We start from the raw sequence: 18,558 nt of genomic DNA, 5'->3' as shown, positions 1-18,558 counted from the left end.
CGAGAAGTTAAATAACCTTTAGCACATTCTCTATGTTCAGTAAAGCTGAGCATAAAAAATAATCATATATGATTTGTCAGACTACATAGCATTATAAATAATAAAAAGCCTTGAAATACCAGTCCTTGCTACTCCTTAAAACTTATCGTGAACCATGAAAGAAAGATATTATCTGATGGCCAATAGGCACATGAAAAAATGCTCAACATCGCTAATTATTAGAGAAATGCAAATCAAAACTACAATGAGGTACCACCTCACACCAGTCAGAATGGGCATCATTAAAAAGTCTACAAATAACAAATGCTGGAGAGGGTGTGGAGAAAAGGAAACCCTCCTACACTGTTGGTGGGAATTTAAGTTGGTGCAGCCACTGTGGAAAACAGTATGGAGGTTCCTCAGAAAACTAAAAATAGAATTACCATATGATCCAGCAATCCCATTCCTGGGCATATATTTGGACAAAACTATAATTCAGAAAGATACATGCACCCCAGTGTTCATTGCAGCACTATTTACAATAGCCAAGACATGGAAACAACCTAAATGTCCATCAAGAGATGAATGGATAAAGAAGATGTGGTACATATATACAATGGGATACTACTCAGCCATAAAAAAGAACAAAATAATGCCCTTTACAGCAACATGGATGCAACTAGAGATTATCATACTAAGTGAGGTAAGTCAAAAAGAGAAAGACAAACACCATATGATATCACTTATATGTGGAATCTAAAATATGACACAAATGAACCTATCTAGGAAACAGAAACAGAATCACAGACATAGAGAACAGACTACTAATTGCCAAGGGGGATGGGGTTGGGGGAGGGATGAAGTGGGAGGTTGGGGTTAGCAGATGTAAGCTTTTTTATATAGAATGGATAAATTAAAAGGTCCTACTGTATAGAACAGAGAACTACATTCAATACCCTATGATAAACCGTAATGGAAAAGAATATGAAAAATATATATATATTATATAACTGAATCACTTTGCTGTACAGCAGTAATTAATACAACATTGTCCATCAACTATACTTCAAATTTTTTTTAAAGTTATTATCTGAATCTACCACACTAGTATATCCAATATTTATGATTGTTGTTAAAGAACTTTCATTTTCCCGTAATGGAACACCCATCTAAAAAACACATGGATTATGACTATGCAAGTAAAGCAATAGAATAAGATCAGATACACATCCAGGCAAAATAAAACTCAGGTTTTCCAGGAGAAAAGGTAAATTCAGTTTTCTACGTCTGAGTTATGTACAACTCGGTTGAACTTACCTTACTACATTGGCCAAAGCATACCATGAACCAGGTTATCAGCAAACTATACATCAACTATCAGGGCTTGCTAACCCAACCAACTATACTTCAGAGGTTTTCCATAATTAGCAAAACTAACTACAAACCTTGTCTTTTATACAGATAAATTATTTATTATGATTAAAGACAATAGAGCTAATACTAATGGTACAAATTAGGAAAAACAATTAGTACATTCACTGAGTGGAGTTCAGTTTTGTTACTTTTTGTTCTATTACAAAAGGTGATTATTCATTATTACATGGGGGCTAAGGAGCCTTCTGGAGTATAAATTTGAATTTTATACACTATTGGGATTCAGACGTATAGATACATGTCTGCAGATAGTGTTGAGGGTACACACTGGAAATAGAGTAGACCAGCGGTCCCCAACCGTTTTGGCATCAGAGACCGTTTTCGTAGAAGACAATTTTTCCATGGACCAGTTGGGGGTGGGGATAGTTCAGGTGGTAACGCGAGCAATGGGGAGCGATGGGGAGTGGTAGATGAAGCTTCACTCGCTCACCTCCTGCTGTGTGGCTGGGTTCCTGCTGGTCCGCAGCCCGGGGGTTGGGGACCCCTGGAGTAGACAATAGTGTCCTTGAGAAACAATTCACCAGAAGACAAAAAGGAATCTAGGGTTCTAGAATTGCAAATCAGATTCAGCAAGGAGACGTAACTATGGGACCACTTAACTAAGCTTGACACATGTCATACCATAGTCAACCAGCTCTGCTATGCAGCAGTCAAGTACCTGCATTCCCAACTGCATTGCAAGATGGCAAAATGTTAGCCTCTCCAGTTCTGAGAGGGAGAAATCGAGTTTCAACCTTCCTGGCACTAAGATATCATCGAGGCTGCAGCTTGGGAACAGGGTTCCAACCTGAAGTGGCACTTCAGTGTAGAGACAACATCTGAGTTCTGGCTTGGTTACTGAAGTCCTGTCTCTGTTAGCCATGGTAATAAGTGACAACAGACCTATTCTGAAACACAGAATTCCCAGTGATAGGAGAAAGGGAGTCTACAAGGGCCTTAGAAGTAAAGCACAAAAACATCTAGATTCAATTTGTACTCAGGGGCTGTTGAAAACTAGACCATTCACTCTTTGTATCTTTTCTGAATTTTTAACAATGGTTGGGTAATATTGTTATGAGCAGAAGAAAACAATAAAAGTTGTCTTAAAAAGAATAGGGGCTTCCCTGGTGTCGCAGTGGTTGAGAATCTGCCTGCCAATGCAGGGGACACGGGTTCGAGGCCTGGTCTGGGAAGATCCCACATGCCGCGGAGCAACTGGGCCCGTGAGCCACAATTACTGAGCCTGCGCGTCTGGAGCCTGTGTTCTGCAACAAGAGAGGCCGCGATGGTGAGAGGCCCGCACACCACGATGAAGAGTGGCCCCCGCTCACCGCAACTAGAGAAAGCCCTCGCACAGAAACTAAGACCCAACACAGCCAAAAATAAATAAATAAATAAATTGAGAAAACAACAACAACAACAAAAAACTTTAAAAAAAAAAAAAGAATAAATATTATAGTCTAGTACAAGCTTAGATTTCCTGTTACTCAATGAAAATGTATAAAGCACCTCCCATATACCAGGCCCAGTGCTAGACAGAGGATATATCAAGATAGAAATGACCTAGTTCCTACTCACAGTCTCATAGGGAAGACAAATTTTAGTACAGCAATGAATTCTAGCTTACTGGTATCACTAAAGAGGGACTGACCAGCTCTGTTTAGAAGGGCAAAGTCAGGAAGCTGTGAGGTTGATCCAAAAAAAGAACTATTTGAGCTGGGGATTAAAGTATAAGTAGGTGTCCTTCAGCTAGAATGGGAAGATAGGTAGCATAGTGAGAAGCATGGAGGTGTAAAATGATGGGATGGAATGTATTGGCAGGACTAACATTCAGGAATAGAGCAGGTGAAGGAAATACCAGATTGGGTAGGGACACAGGCCAGAAAGATCAACAAGTTCATTGTATGACATGAAACTAAATTTGGACTTTGTTCTCTAGGGAATAGGGAAGTCATTGAAAAACTTTAAATGGGGACTTAACATGATCATATTTGCAATTCAGAAAGATTTATCTATAGACTATCCAGGAGATAGATTTGATAGGGGCCGGGGGCAGTGGGAGCAGTGGTACAAAGGGTGAAGGCAAGTTGGAAGGCTGGAAGAATATCTAAGGAGACAACAGCAGTATCCCAGGACAGAGGCACTAAGTTCCCAAACAGAGGTTGTTGCAGAGGGGGTGGATAAAAGAGGAGAGCTAATGAAACATGGTAGGAATATTGAACTTCCAGGAACTCATGACCAATAGGCCATGAGAAGTGAGAAGAATGAAGGCATTTAGGATGGGACTTTTAGGATTCTATTAGCCTGAATGACTTAGAGAATGATGCCATTAAACAGGATAGGGAATTCTACAGGAGAAGCAGATTTTTAACCATAAAAAAAACAGAATGAGTATTCTGTGCATTGTATGCTGTTTACAAAACACAGTTGTTAAGGAATGCCGTGTGGTTTTTTTTGTTTCAGCATACACAAATAAAATTATGAAACACATATAGTTTGTGGCAGTGAAAAGAAAAAGGAAGGTATTTCTCTGCTCCTTTGATAAGGTGTTTTTTTAACACAGTCATGGAGAACAGTCACACAGGGTCTCCCTGGAGCACAAAGAACACCTAGAAAACTGCTGGCCAGGAGACCAGTGCCTTCCTTCCTCAAACAGAGCTTCCTTTCTGCTCAAAATTAAGGCTGCTGGGGTTTATTTTCTTTAAGCATTGCTCTATAGGGATCTTATCATCTTCAGTTAAAAAAAAAACTACGAAAATGAAGTCTTTTTATTATTTTAATAATGAGTTACATTTAATGTTGTTTTAAGACAATAAAAAAGAAATTTATGATTCTGATCTGATTTTCAGACCATAGACTTCTAAGGAAGCCTGTAAGAAATTATGGCCTATTAAGCATGGGATCTCTAAACTTAAACATTTGAATTAATAACAAAAATATGTAATTTTAATTGGTAACATTAATTCTAGAATTTTTTTCCAAGAAAATGAACAAGATATAATAGCTGCTTTTTCTAAAACTGGTCTTCAAGGTAAAAGTGTTAGAAATTTTCCAGTTTGGATTTAATATTAGGTTTTACTCAGTTATTAGAAGTTCTCCTTTTTTATGCCAGTTTTTCCAGATGTCTTCAAGAGGCACTTTGAAGAGGTAATAAGTTATTTGATCTCTTATTTGTTGAAAATAATCCTATGCTTGAAGAAATTAATAAATCACTGACTTGTGACCATTACACATGACCTGAGGCTAAAGTCCACTACCTTCTTTTTCTCAGCTAATTCCATTACTTCAGCTGGTCAAGGAGGCCTCACATTTATTGCCAGTAAGTATGTGACATTCCCAGAATTATTAATGGATGCCCCTTTGAACTGTGCCAAGAACAAGTCAGTTCATGCAGCTATAGAATTATTGAACTGGAAGAGACTGATGAGATCACCTGAGCTCACTAATCCCTCACCCAGAGGCATGACCCCACTGAAATAAGGCTTCCTCAGCAAAATGTTTGTATTTAGAACAACACTGAAGAAAGAGAAAAAGGGAAAAGAGCATAGGTGCCAAAATAGTAATGATGAGAAAGCTGTTGATCTTCTTAGAAACAATGCCCCCTCCTGCACCTTGACTGAACCAGGGAGTGACTTACTGGACAAGGTTTTCTGAGAGTCAGAGAACCAGGAATTGAAGCTCGAGGCTTGTGATGATCTGGCTATAACAACTGGCATGTACCCTAGCACATGACCTGGGAAATGATTTCAGACCTCCCTCGTAAGTTGAAGTTGTACTATCACAAAAGATAAATAATAATGGATTTACACAGTGAGTTAGTTATACAGTGTAAGAGCTAGAAGAGTAGGTTTAATTTTCATTTTTTAAATAGAACCTATGTGAGTGAAATTCCTAACAAAAGCCCACCATGTAATAGGGGCCAGAGTGGAAGTGGGCTCACAGGACCAGGAGATGTTCTTTTTTGTTATGTCTTCATCCTGCTCACAAGCCCCTGTGACAACTTGAGCTCCATGGTACATGATTTGAAAACCCTTCCTCATTTACACAGATGAGGAAATGGATCTTTTTGTCAGGGATTGCTTATTTGCAAGGCACAAAAACCTACTCAAAGTCTCTTAAGTAAAGGGGAAGATATTGATAACAGAAGGGGGATGCTGATATAACCTGCACATCAAGTGAATGATCTGTCCTCCCAGACCCTAGAGCTGGGATCTCACAAGAGTCTAAGTGCATCTGCTTGTTCTATCTCTGCAGACAGATGTAGCAATGCTACGAAGTTCAAAGTGGGTTCTTTCCTATTTTCTTAAATTTGACAATTAGACCCACAGCTGGCAACAAAAGTGTTAAATAGTCCTCATTCTAATTTCAGAGAACAACCAGCAGTGGGGTCAGACAGAGTTTGCTGAGAGGTGCTTTTCAGCAGAACCAGTGCTACAGCCACTCACCACCTCACTCCTAATACATATAAAAGAGGACAGAGGGAGCCGTGAAGGTCTCCTTTAGTCTGGGAAGATGAGCATTTACGAAGAGAAACTGTGTCCATGTCTTACCTCACTTCACCTCATCACAGGTTAAACCCTTCACCTACTCTACACCCTCATTGAAGAAGAGGGACTTGCCTACCGCACTGACTAGCCTCACATTAAATTTATGATAGAAAATTTAAGCGAATTCTCTACACTGTCTAATCTTTGTATATTTCCTTAGTGAATTTGGTTTTCCTGTTGTTAAAACTGCTGTATTACACCTTCCCTCTGCTCAAACCAATAATAACCTTGTCTCCCGCACTCAACCGGTAAATTTTTGTTAGGAATTAGACATAATCAGAAAAGAACTGTCTCATCTTCTCACCAGCAAATATACCCACCAATGTACATGCATCTGGTACCCTTAACCTCCACTTATTACAACACTGCCCCTGTCCCCAAGGCCAACTCTTCCATTTCAGAACTAAATCTAATCCCCTTTTCTACTTAAAAAGCTTATACACATCTTTCCTGTGTCATCAATTTACCCATCTCTGCTGTATTATTCCCATTAATACACAGTATTGAAAAATAAGTAAATAAAATACTTTGAATCAATGTCTCCCTTTAGTTCTTGACCCATTTCTCTGCAAAACTTTAAAACAAAATTTTAATATTTGCTTACTTTGATATTAATATATCTATTCAACTTTTTTTGTATTAGTATTTGCACAGCATATATTTTCCCATCCTATTACTTTCAACCTTTCTGTTTTCCCATATTTTTAGGTATGTCTTCTGAGAGCAACATATAGTTGTCATTTTTAAATTCAGTCTGGTAATATTTGTTTTTAATGATAGCATTTAGGCCATATATATTTAATGTAATTATTGACATGTTTGGACTTCATTCTACCATCTTACTGTGTGTTACCTATTTCCTCACCAAGTTCTATGTTCTTAATGTCTTTATTATACAGCATTTTTCCGATTGAGAATATTCATTATTCCAGTTTTCCCCTCTATAACAGTTATACTTTTTTTTTTTTTACTCTTTTTAGAAGTTACTCTAGAGATAACACAATTTAGCAAAACCCAACATTAACTGGCACTTTTACCTTTCCTTATACAATGTGAGAAACTTATTTCCCTCTGTTGTTGTGTATTTTAATTCTCTATATATTTAGATCCCAAAGAAATTATAACTACTGTTTTATATAGTCATTTAGATTTATACACATTTACCCTTTTGGTTGCTCTTTATTCTTTTCTGCTTCTCCTAGTTCCCATCTGGTTTCATTTTTTCCACTACCTGAAAAAAAAAACTTTAGTGTTCCTTTCAGTGCATAATTCATGTCTGCTGGAAAAAATTCTTTTCTTCACAAGTTTTTGGTCTGAAAATGTCTTTATTTCATTATTGACGGATTTTTTTAGATGTTTAGAAATCTAGCTTGGCAGTTATTTTCTTTCTAAACTTTGTAGAAAGTTCCATTTTTTCTGATGAAAAAAGAGAAATCTCATTCTAACTGTTGCTTCATGAGGTTCCTGTGGCTACTTTGTGATTTTTTTTTTCTTTTTGGCTTAGTTTTCAGTCCTTTTGCTATTGTTAAGCTAAGTGTGGTTTATCCTTTCAGTTATCTTAGGTGGATTTTGTAGTGTTACTTGAATCTGTGATTTGATATTCATGAACAAGCTTGGAAAATTCTCAGCCATTGTCTTTTCAAATATTGCTTGTGTCCCATTTTCTCTCTCCCCTGCTTCTTCCAAGACTCCAATTATTCATGCTAGATGTTCACACTCTATTTCCTGTCGACCTTAAAAATGAAATAACAAGGTCTTAACAAGCTAAAATGAGCCAAACGCTATAACAGCAGAGAAATTGCAATTTGGGACAAGCAAGCTATAACAAGCCATAGGAAAATCTAAGGAGACAAAGGGAAGGTCAGCTTTTATTATGTTTTAGGAGGAAACTGGGGAGGGCTGTGGTGGGTTTTGTTTTGTTTTGTTTTTTAATTGGCTGCAAGAAGTGGGAAGCTTGTTGCTGGATCAGAAGGAAATCTTTCTTCCTTCTGGGGTCTGTAAGCTGTGGTGAGTGATATGTGCATGAGAGCCCTCCCTTCATGGCTTCCTGACTCCATCTTGATTTAGGCTTCATTTGTTCATTTTCATGCTCTTATTTTATAACCTTCTCTTTGTATTTTCCATTCCTTTTTTCTTTATATATCATTCTGATAATCATTTTTACCTATCTCCTAGTTCATTAATTCTATCTTCAACTATGTCTAATGTTATTAAATCCATCCACTGAGTGTTTAATTTCAGGTAAATTCAGCTTTAGAAATTTCAATTTTTTTTTTCTAGCTTCCAATTTTCTGTCAGATTTCCTAATCTAACCTTAATCTCCTTGAGCAAAGTAAGAATCTTAAAGATAAGTCCATCATCTGATGCTCCTTTGAGTCTGTTTCTACTGTTAGGGTTTGGGGTTTTTTTCCCTTTGTTTTCACTCATATCATTTAATCTCCTAATATGATTGGTTATTTTATTGAGTGTCAAATACTGTATATTAAGACACTGTAAAATAATTTGAGGCCTAGAATGATGTTATCTTACTCAAGAATTTATGTTTTCTTCTGGCAGGTAGTTAAGGGGCACTAGCAATGTGAGGTTTCCTTAATTCAGTTTTAAGGACTGAGTTTATTTGAAGCTGGGCATCACTCCCTGCCAAACTTGAACTACTTCTGATTCACACTTATTCCAAGAGTTAGCTTCTTGGGATTCCAACTCAAAGCCTGGTGAAAGAGGACTACCTGGTTCTCCCCGTTGGCACACTCTGGATTACATATTTTGTCCTGTTAGTCTCTTGAATCTGTTAAAGGTGCTGTTCACTTTCTCAGCCTCTCAACTACATCTTCATAATCTCCTAATGGAAAAGTAGACCTCAGTGTTGGTTTTACCTCTCTGGGTTTCTTTCCTCTTCCAAAACTTGATGTTTTTCACCATTTTGTTAGATACCCAATACCTTCAGGTAAAGAGATTTTGTAATTAGTCTTGCTTTTCTAGTTGTTCTCAGAATTCATATATAAAACTTAGGCAAGCACTGCCAGAAGCAGAAATCCGTAGAGAGAGCTGACTGTAGTCAGTGTCTCTGTGTCCTCTTCTTCCATTTTCTCTTCTATTCTTAACAGCTTTATCCCTCACTGTTCCACTGCAGCCTCTCTTGTCAAGATCACAAAGTGATCAAGTCTCAGTCCTCATCTTACTTGCTTACCCAGTAACATTTAACTGAGATGACTTTCTTTCTTGAAACATTTTCTTTACTTGGCTTCTGGGAAACCATACTCTCTGACATGCCTTCTCTGTTTCCTTTTCTGGCTCCTCTTCCTTTCCCCATCATCTTGATGTTAGTAGCGTTAACTTGTGGACCCCCCTCTCTTCTCTATCTACACCCACAGTGCAGGTGATCTCCTTCAGTCTATGGCCTTAAATATAAAACATCAAAAGTATGTTGATCGGTTCCAAACTAATATCCCTAGCCTTGACCTTTCATCTGAGCTCCAGACTATTACATCTGTTTTCCTGACAACTTCACTTGAATGTCTAAAAAGCATCTCAAACATTAAGTTCTAAAAATGAAATCTTAATTTCCTACCCATCTCCACCCAGCTGCTCAAAACAGACACTTAGAAGCTACCTTCAATACTGCTCTTTACCTCACTTTCCACATCAAATATATTAGCAAATCCTACTGGTTCCACCATCAGAATATATTCTGCATCCAACTGTGTCTCAGCATTGAAATCATCTTGGTTTAAAAAACTACAGTCCTTCTCCTAGAATTCTTGAAACCTCCCAACTGGTCTTTCTGCTCCCACCCTCATCTTCATCCCCTGCCACCACCAGCACTCCCACAAAGTATTTCCCACCCAATGTGATGCTTCAAAACTGTAAATGTTATCATGTCATTCCTCTGCACAGAAATCTCCAATGTCTTCCCATAACACAAGATAAAATGCAAACCCTTTATTACGCGATACAAATCCCTAAAACATCTGCACTGTGCCCACTTTTCTAAACTTAACTCCTGCCACTCTTTACCTTATGCAAATCACTCCAATTACACTGGTCCCCTTGCTTTTTCTCAAACACAAACTCATTTCTACCTCAAGGCCTTCATACTTGCTATTTTTTCTGGTGGGAAAGCCCTACCTTTCTCAAGATTCGTTCTTTTACATCATTACATCTATATTCAGATGGCATCTCTTCCAAGTGATCTCCCCTGACTATCCTATCTAAAATAGTTCTGTTCCTGTACCACTCTCCCCTTTCCCTTGGCTTTATTTGAGAAGTTCTTATTACTATCCAATGTTGTATCTTTTATAGGTGTACTTGTGTTTGTCTGGTTGTCTAGTTCCCCCACACATGAGAACAGAGCCATTGTCTTATTTATGACAATATTCTCACAACCTAGAACAGAGCCTGGCACTAGAAGAAACTCAATAAAATATTTGTTGAATGAATGAACAAATGAATAAGGAACACAGTTGTATTATCAATAAATGGTTGAGATGGTGGTGTTTAGGAAACAGAAGTTATTTAGATCTGTGTTTCTCAAAGTGTGTTCACAGACCAGTAGTATCAGCATCACTTGGGAGCTTATTAAAAATGCAAATTCTGGGACACCCCCACCCCCACTCCAGACCTACTGAGTCAGAAACTGGAGGTGAGGAGAGCAATCTCTGTTTTATCAAGTCCTTCTAGAGATTCTGATGCATGATAAGTTTGAGAACCACTGGTTTCAGGGACAGGTCAAACCTGGCCCACTTCCTATGTTTGTAAGTCAAGTTTTATTGAAACACAGCCACTTCCAGTCATTTACATATTGTCTAGGCTGCTTTTGCACTAAAACAGCAGTGTTGAGTAGTTGCAACAGAGAGCTTATAGCCCACAAAGCCTGTAATATTTACTCTCCGGTCCTTTGCAGAAAAAGTTTAGTTATCCCTAGTTTAGACTAATACCTTACACCATATATTTATGGCAGAGTAAACACATACATGTATCTCCTTGCCATCTAAATACCACTGACATTTAAAGGAAAGATATGGTTAAAGAAGGATCCATAACAAACAGAAAAAAACAGGAAAGCATGGCATCAGTGGACCAGGAAATGTGAGGAATTTCCAGTACACAAATAGTGTTTGGGGGAGGGGAGAAAGCAGATTTACAGAGAAATGAGTAGGAGAAACTGCAACACAAGATCCCAGTAGAAGCTATTGCAAAAGGAAGCAAAATTTCTTAAGAAAATCCTGAATGAGTCTTATGCTCTGAGCTCATCAAACCAAATCAGTCCTGGAGAAATCATTGGATGAGTCATTAAAGGACCAGTCAGAAGATCTAGCCAGTAACCCTTTGAGCAAAGATCTGTGCAGTTGGCTGCACCTCATTTACAAACCAAGCTAAAAGGCTTTGGGAAAGGCTCCTGGCTTAAGTTCTGGGGCCTGAGAAGCAGAGTCCAGCAAGACTTCCACAGTGACAGCAGAGGGCAAGAAAAAAAGGGCATTCTGACTCTAGCATTTGCCACTAGGGTAAACTGTCATATACAGGTCTCTAAACTGGGTGTTCTGGAATCAGAGACTCCCAGAGTCGCTTCTGGGAATGGAGAGGGACAATGTGCAAGGTAAGGATGGGAAGCCCACTTTTACTCAGTGAACAAGCTACTTACCCACTGTTACAGGTTAAATTGTATCCCTCAAAAAGATATGTTGAAGTCCTAATCCTTAGTACATCAAAACACGACCTTATTTGGAAATAGGTCATTGAAGGTATAATTAGTTAAGATAAGGTTCTAATGAAGTATGGTGGGCCCTTAATCCAATATGATTTATATGTCCTTATAGGAAGAGGAGAGAGACAGAGAGAGGAAAACACCATGTGAAGACAAAGAGACACATAGACACAGAGGGAAGATGACCATGTGAAGACAAAGGCAGAGCATGGATTTATGCTATCACAAGCCAAGCAGTGCCTAGGGCTACCAGAAGCTGAAAGAAGCAAAGAAGGATTTTCTCCTAGGGCTTGGAGATTGTATGGCTTTGCCAACACCTTGATTTTTGGACTTCTAGCCTCCAGAACTGTGAGAGAATAATTTCTATTGTTTAAAGCCACCTAATTTGGGGTACTTTGTTAAGGCAGCCCTAGCAAACTAATACACCAGCCCTCTGGGCCCACATTCCACTGTGTTCTTCCTTTAGCAGCAAAAGTGGAACATGCATTAAAAGACAAGTAAACAGGGATTCTCATCTGGCCAAGGAAACAGACCTTACCAACAATGAGAACAGATAATCATCACTAAGTATTTAAGGAAAATTAACACTATTGGGAAGGATCATTTGATTCAAATAACATAACTAAAACCTACAGAAAATTAATGGGGGCAACAGAATAAGACCTTAAAATAAGTATAACATATATTTAGAGAGACTTGAGAAGATACTACATTCATGAGCAAAAATATGACTGCTATAAAAAAGAGAACAATTGGAGTTCTTAGGAATTAAAACTATTACTGCCAAAATTTTTTAAAACTGCATAGCACAATATTGTATAACATAGGAGAAAAGCACACATAGAAGACAACAAAATACCTTTGGGCATGCAAGAATACATGCATATTTAAGAACACATATCAAATATACTAAATAGAAACAGTGGTGGGGAAAATGAAAACGCAAATCAGGGACGAAGTTTAGAAAAATAAATGAGTGAAACAAGATTCTTACCTGGACAAATGATAACACTGCACTATGAACTAAGGTGTTATAATTAAGTCAACTCTTTACACTCAGACAAGATCAGGCACATTCAGGGTGGTATGGCCCTAGACAACTCTTTACATTCAGGATTCAAAAAGGAAAAAAAATGTATTAATGGAGGAACTGAATTCCAGAACAGATATAGTTAAGGACTAACTTCCAGAACTAAAAGACTAAACTGAGGACTCCTCCTAGAATGCAGTACAAAAAAAAAAAAAAAAAGGAAAATGTAAAAGAAAAGTTAAGGGACATGGAAAAGAGATCTAGATGATTTGAAATACCTCTCATGTAAATCCTCAGAAGCATGGAATGGAAATGTGAAAATAAATATAAAAGAAAATTTCCTGGAGTTAGAGAAAAACACTAGACTTCAGATCAAAGGGCTTTCTAAGATGAATTAGGGAGTGGGGGAGCTCAGGAATCTATACCTATTCAAACTTGGTGAATTTTCAGGCTACCAAGGATAAGGAAAAAAATCCCAAAACCTTCCATAGAGAAAAAACTGACTAATTACTTTAGGGAAAAGTATCTAGGTTCCAAGCAATTGAAGAGAGAATGGGTGGTTACACATATTCCTAAAATTTGGCTCTAGAAAAAAGCTAGCCAGTAGATAGTGTTGCCAGAAGGGATGTCATTAATAATGAACTAAGGCTACTAAAATTATCACTTTCCTCATGAAGCCTCACATTCTGGCAGGAACGAGGCACTTATTCTGGTCCTGGCTGTCAATGAACTGGTGCCAAAATGTTAATACCCCATCACCCAACTTTTCATATGAAATCCATCTCTCATAAGAAGCAGAGTTTATAAGATCACATTCTAATGTCTACATATTCCTAATCCAAAATAATTTCTGTAATTCTAAATATGTAGCGTAACTTCATATCATAAATCCCCCATGAATCTCATTTTGTAGACACCACTGAGGCCAGAGAGGGGAGACTGTTCCAGAATCACACTTGTAGGTGGCAGAACAAGGTCTGAGATCCAAGGCTCCTTGACTTTGTAGCCACTGTGTCATGCTGAGAGCTTGGCACTGATCTTTCTACACTCTTGTGTTTGGTCTCCTTTGTGATGAAGGGTGTGCATTTGTGCCACTGGAAGGGTTGGTGAAGAGTCCAGAGCCTCACAACAGAGCGAATCTCTCTGTTCTCTGCAGAAATCCTCATTCTTGGCTTAACAAGCTCACCAGCCAAAGGCAGTAAATCTGATCTTGCTTCAGGTTACCAAAGGGGTGAGGTGTGTAATAGTGTTGGGAAAACAGCCACTTGAAAACTCACGTCTGGACCTTGTTCAATGACTACTAATACTAAATACTTCATTCTATTGGGACAGACACAAACAGTCTGACACACCCATCAGTCACCACCATGACTTCCTTGGTTTTCAGATCCCTGGACATTATGGATAAAAGTTAAGCAATATCTCTAGCAGTAGTTCCTCTTCAAAAGCAACCCCAGGATAATCATTAAAATCCCATGGACTAGTCAAGATAGTGAGACATACTTTCAAATTAAGAGACACCATTTCTTCCTTTTAAAAAATTATTTTTTAATCTACCAAAAAGTAAATCTAGTGTAAAATTCATTGAATATTGTTTTAAAAACTTGAAATTCAAATACAGAATAGCTGGTTAGTGCCTAAGTTTTAGGCATACCTAAATGCCATACCTACTAAAGTTTCCTAAATCTGTATCACATAAGCTATAAAATAAAATATGTCTTTATCTGTACAAGGCAAATCAAGTCTTTCTGAATTTTCTTTAAGGCCAACTGTTTTCATATAGCTAGTATCTTACCTTCTTCTCATATCTCTATTAGTCAATCCCAAACCACATTTCCTTCTTCATAGTAATCTTTTGACAAAATCCATCTTTTCGTTATTTTCAAAAAATAACACAGAAACTGTGACTAATTCATAAGAAAAGGACACTGAAAACCAAAATTATTTTAGGTTTTCATTACGTTTGTGCAATATCTCTAGTAGAGGGGGAATGGTTTTCCACACAACTTTCTGGATGGAAAATATGAGTGGTAAAGACACCACGCTTGTGTAGTTAAACAATTATAAGATAGAATTCTCTTTTTCCCTTGGCAACTAAATGCTTAATTTTCATCATTCAACACATAATTTTAAATTAGGGCAACCAGATTTGCAACATGAAAACTAAAATTTTATTACTCAGTTACACTTGTATACTGCACAAGTCATACCAAAAGAAAGAGAAAAATATTTTTAAAACAGTCTTGTACAATGAAGGCTCAGGAATCTTCCCCCTGAAGTAACTATAGAAAAAAAGAACATACTGTCTGTTGAGAGCTGAGCTAAATTTGTTCCATTAAGGCTGGTGAGATTTATTTCTCACTTCTAAGGGGATAAAGGAAGCAGAATGCACATTGACTTTCAGAAAATTCAGAATACTGCCAAAATTCTGCCTCCCACTTTGGCATCCTGCCTTTATCCGGAAAGATAATACCTTCTATATTATAATAGCTTATGGTAAGAAGAACTGTCAATAAGAGGAGGGAGGCTGCAGGGAGGGACAGAGGAAAAGAACAACATCAAGAAGGGAAAATTTTGAGGTCAACTGACCCATGATTTGGGTCTTGGGTTGTGTTTGTTTACACAAACAGAATTTAAAAGTCAAATAGCCCCTTTAGCCTTGAGGGGTATTTAAAAATGGCTGACTGGGAGTTCCCTTGCTTTCATCAAATAATTGATGAGTGAAAATTGCATCAGTTTGGTCTTTCTGTTGCTCCTAGATGGCATAAGAAAACCTTAATATGTTAAGTGTCTTTCCAGTGATGAAAAACTCTGCTGTGTGGTTTTATAAATTCACTCAAATTATCAATGCTTTTGCTAATCCTTTCCCACTTGTCAAAACAAATATTTTCTAAGGAAGGCTCTATTTTTCATTAAAATATTCAACTGGATGCAAGCAAAGTAAATAATAAATCTCCAGAGTAGGCATCTACCAAATCACGCAAGCAGGAGAGATTTTTCCAGACTTGAAAGAACAAGTATTCAGTGAATCCAAGGTGAGCGGTAAAGGGAGGCTGAGAATGAGGCAAGAATCTGATGAACCTGTTTTCTTCTCATTGTCCCACTTCCTTGTTTGCTGTTCTTCACAAATCCTATTGAATATCAAGATTTGGCTTCTTATGAATAAGACTCTTAATAGAGAAGCACGTTAGCTTTTTCAAGCCCATAAATGCCTTTTAAATGTTCACAGAATTTTGCAGCAATCTGATGAAAAAGTATTGAAAAACATAGTTTGTATAATTGTGTCATTAAAAAATTTTTTAACTCTTAGTAAAGGAGTTCAGTGCTGTTGAATACAAAATATCAGTACTTAGGATTGCTATTTACATTTATGAGCTAAAAGGAATCTTCAGAATTGTCTAGTCTAATTTCCTCGTTCTACATTTTTGCTTTATTTTCTCCAAGCAATGTATTTTGTTTGCTTTGGGGTTATGTTAAAGAAAATGGAAAATTTTTCAGAAACAAGGAATAGATGATAACTTTTTTAGAAAGAAAAGAAAATTAAGGAAAAGGGGGATTTGAGTGTATTGAGTAACATAGGAAAGATATTTACAGGACATAAAATCATTTCTAATGGAAAGAAGACATATAGGTTTGTCAATTTGCTAGGGTATCTTTTGGTTTTCTGTTTTTCTGAGTATTTTCTGAGATGGCCAGTTTTATACAGCATAGAGTCAAGTGCGAGTGAAACCAAAGTAATCTGCAAAGTTGAGAGACGGCTGTGACGAGTCCCCTGATCCTGGTTTCGGTCTGTCTACTGAACTCGGTGTGCTCCAACAGAGATTATAATTCACCTGATGCAACAAGTGAGAAACAAGGGGAAAACTGTTAAGAGCTCTATGGTAGGAGAGATTATGGCTGTCGCCTCCACTTATTTTTAGTATCCCTTCTTTTGAGTGTGTGTCTAACAACTAGTAGAAATCAAATCATCTACTTGGATGTGACTTTGAGATGCTATATTATTATAATAAGTCCACTCTCTAACATTCTCAATAAGGAATCATACAGTGACAGAGAACTCACTATTTTGTGAGACAATCTATTTCTATAAATACCAGCCATTGTTCCTAATGCTGCTATCCAGAGTCTCAACCTGAAAATCAGTTCTTTATCTCCTCCTGTCCATCTCCCACAACAACAACGAATCCCCTTTCCAGACATTGCTACATCTGTTAATGATGTAACTGTTTGTCAAACTAAAAATCTCTGTGTTCCCTTCCATCTAAAAATTGTCTTGATTTACCAAGACTTGATTCCACTTTGAAATCTATAGCTTCTGTCCCTACCCAGTTTCACTGATAACATACCATCACTTCTGCTGTATACTCATTCATCATATAGACCAAGGGTGCCCAACCCCCGGGCCATGGACTGGTACCGGTCCATGGCCTGTTAGGCACCAGGCTACACAGCAGGAGGTGAGTAGCAGGCGAGCGAGCGAAGCTTCGTCTCCCATCGCTCGCATTACCTCCTGAGCTCCACCTCCTGTCAGATCAGCAGCAGCATTAGATTCTCACAGGAGCATGAACCCTGCTGTGAACTGCGCATGCGAGGGATCTAGGTTGCGCGCTCCTTACGAGAATCTAATGCCTGATGGTCTGAGGTGGAGCTGAGGCAGTGATGATGGCGCTGGGGAGCACCTGCAGATACAGATTATCATTAGCAGAGAAACCATAATAAATCAACTGCTTGCAGACTCATATCAAAACCCTATCAGTGAGTGGCAAGTGAAAACAAGCTTAGGGCTCCCACTGATTCTGCATTATGGCGAGTTGTATAATTATTTCATTATATATTACAACGTAATAATAATAGAAATGAAGTACACAATAAATGTAATGAGCTTGAATCATCCCGGAACCATCCACCCCGGTCCATGGAAAAACTGTCTTCCGCGAAACTGGTCCCTGGCGCCAAAAAGGTTGGGGACTGCTGATATAGACCAGCTCTAATACAATGTGGAAGGAGATTATACAGGACATGACTATCAGGAGGGAACACTGAGGACCATCTTGGAGGCTGGTAACCACACAATGTGACAGGAAAGATGACCATTGACAATGTTAGGATCCTTGAAGAAGAGGGTATCTTTCCTGATAGGTCTAGCAAAAAAAGCTCTAGAGATAATGCTAATTGGCTCAGTTTAGAGTGTGTGCCCATTCATGAACCAATAATTATGACCAGAGGAATGGACTCCTTTAATTGAGCACATCAGGGTCACCTGCCTACCTATAGCTCTTGAGGGAGAATGGTGTCATCTCCACCTAAACCACTGAATCAGAAAAGAGGGGATGCTGAACAGAAAAATTAGATATGTCCTCTGTTCTACTTCACACCTGAACTGCTTTATTAGTCTCCTAAACCTCTTCACATTACCCTGCCTCTTTGCCTTCTTTTTCAAATGGCATATGGCTAACAAATTAATCTTCCTAAAACTCAACTTGGATTAAGCTGTTTCTTTTATCAAAATCTTCCCTAAATAGCTCCTCACTGCTTATAAGGTAAATCCTTAGTCCTTAATCCGGCATTCACACTCTTCTACAATCTGACTCCAAACTCCTTTCCTAGTCTAATCTATAATTTTTCACCTCTCTGAAAAACCAATTTACTCACTCTCCTCCTAAAATGGCTTTGACCCCATGGCCTTATTCACATTGTTCTCATTCCTTATCTCCAAGAATGTCTTTTTCTCTCTTCTTCCCTCATTCAAAGTCCACCCATTCTTCAAGTACAACTTTTGAGTTTACTTTCATACAGCTTTCTGTACTCATCCCAGTCTGAAGGAACTTCCTCTCCCTTTCTCTCTGTTGATAATATTTTTGTTGTATCATTCTTTGGCAAGTATGATG

General features: G+C 38.1%; 1 protein-coding gene across 5 annotated transcripts in view; it reads right to left on the bottom strand.

Moving 5' to 3' along the window:
- Positions 1-18,558, bottom strand: part of LOC309631749 (uncharacterized protein) — a 673,620-nt gene that overhangs the window by 634,403 nt on the left and 20,659 nt on the right. The window contains exons 2-3 of one of the 5 annotated variants that reach the window (XR_014246465.1): positions 7,104-7,170; positions 73-1,897 (exon numbers count right to left, since the gene is read on the bottom strand). The exons of 3 other annotated variants lie outside the window; for them this stretch is intronic. The gene's annotated coding sequence lies outside the window, so the exon portion shown is untranslated. Of the gene's footprint in view, positions 1-72; positions 1,898-7,103; positions 7,171-7,678; positions 16,504-18,558 lie in introns of those variants that run through there. One more of the 5 variants, XR_014246466.1, reaches the window with a different exon arrangement.

This window comes from Balaenoptera borealis (genome assembly GCF_965194805.1).
Source record: "Balaenoptera borealis genome assembly, chromosome: 7".
In the NCBI taxonomy this organism is placed as follows: domain Eukaryota; kingdom Metazoa; phylum Chordata; class Mammalia; order Artiodactyla; family Balaenopteridae; genus Balaenoptera; species Balaenoptera borealis.
This window is presented reverse-complemented; position numbering and strand designations above follow the sequence as displayed.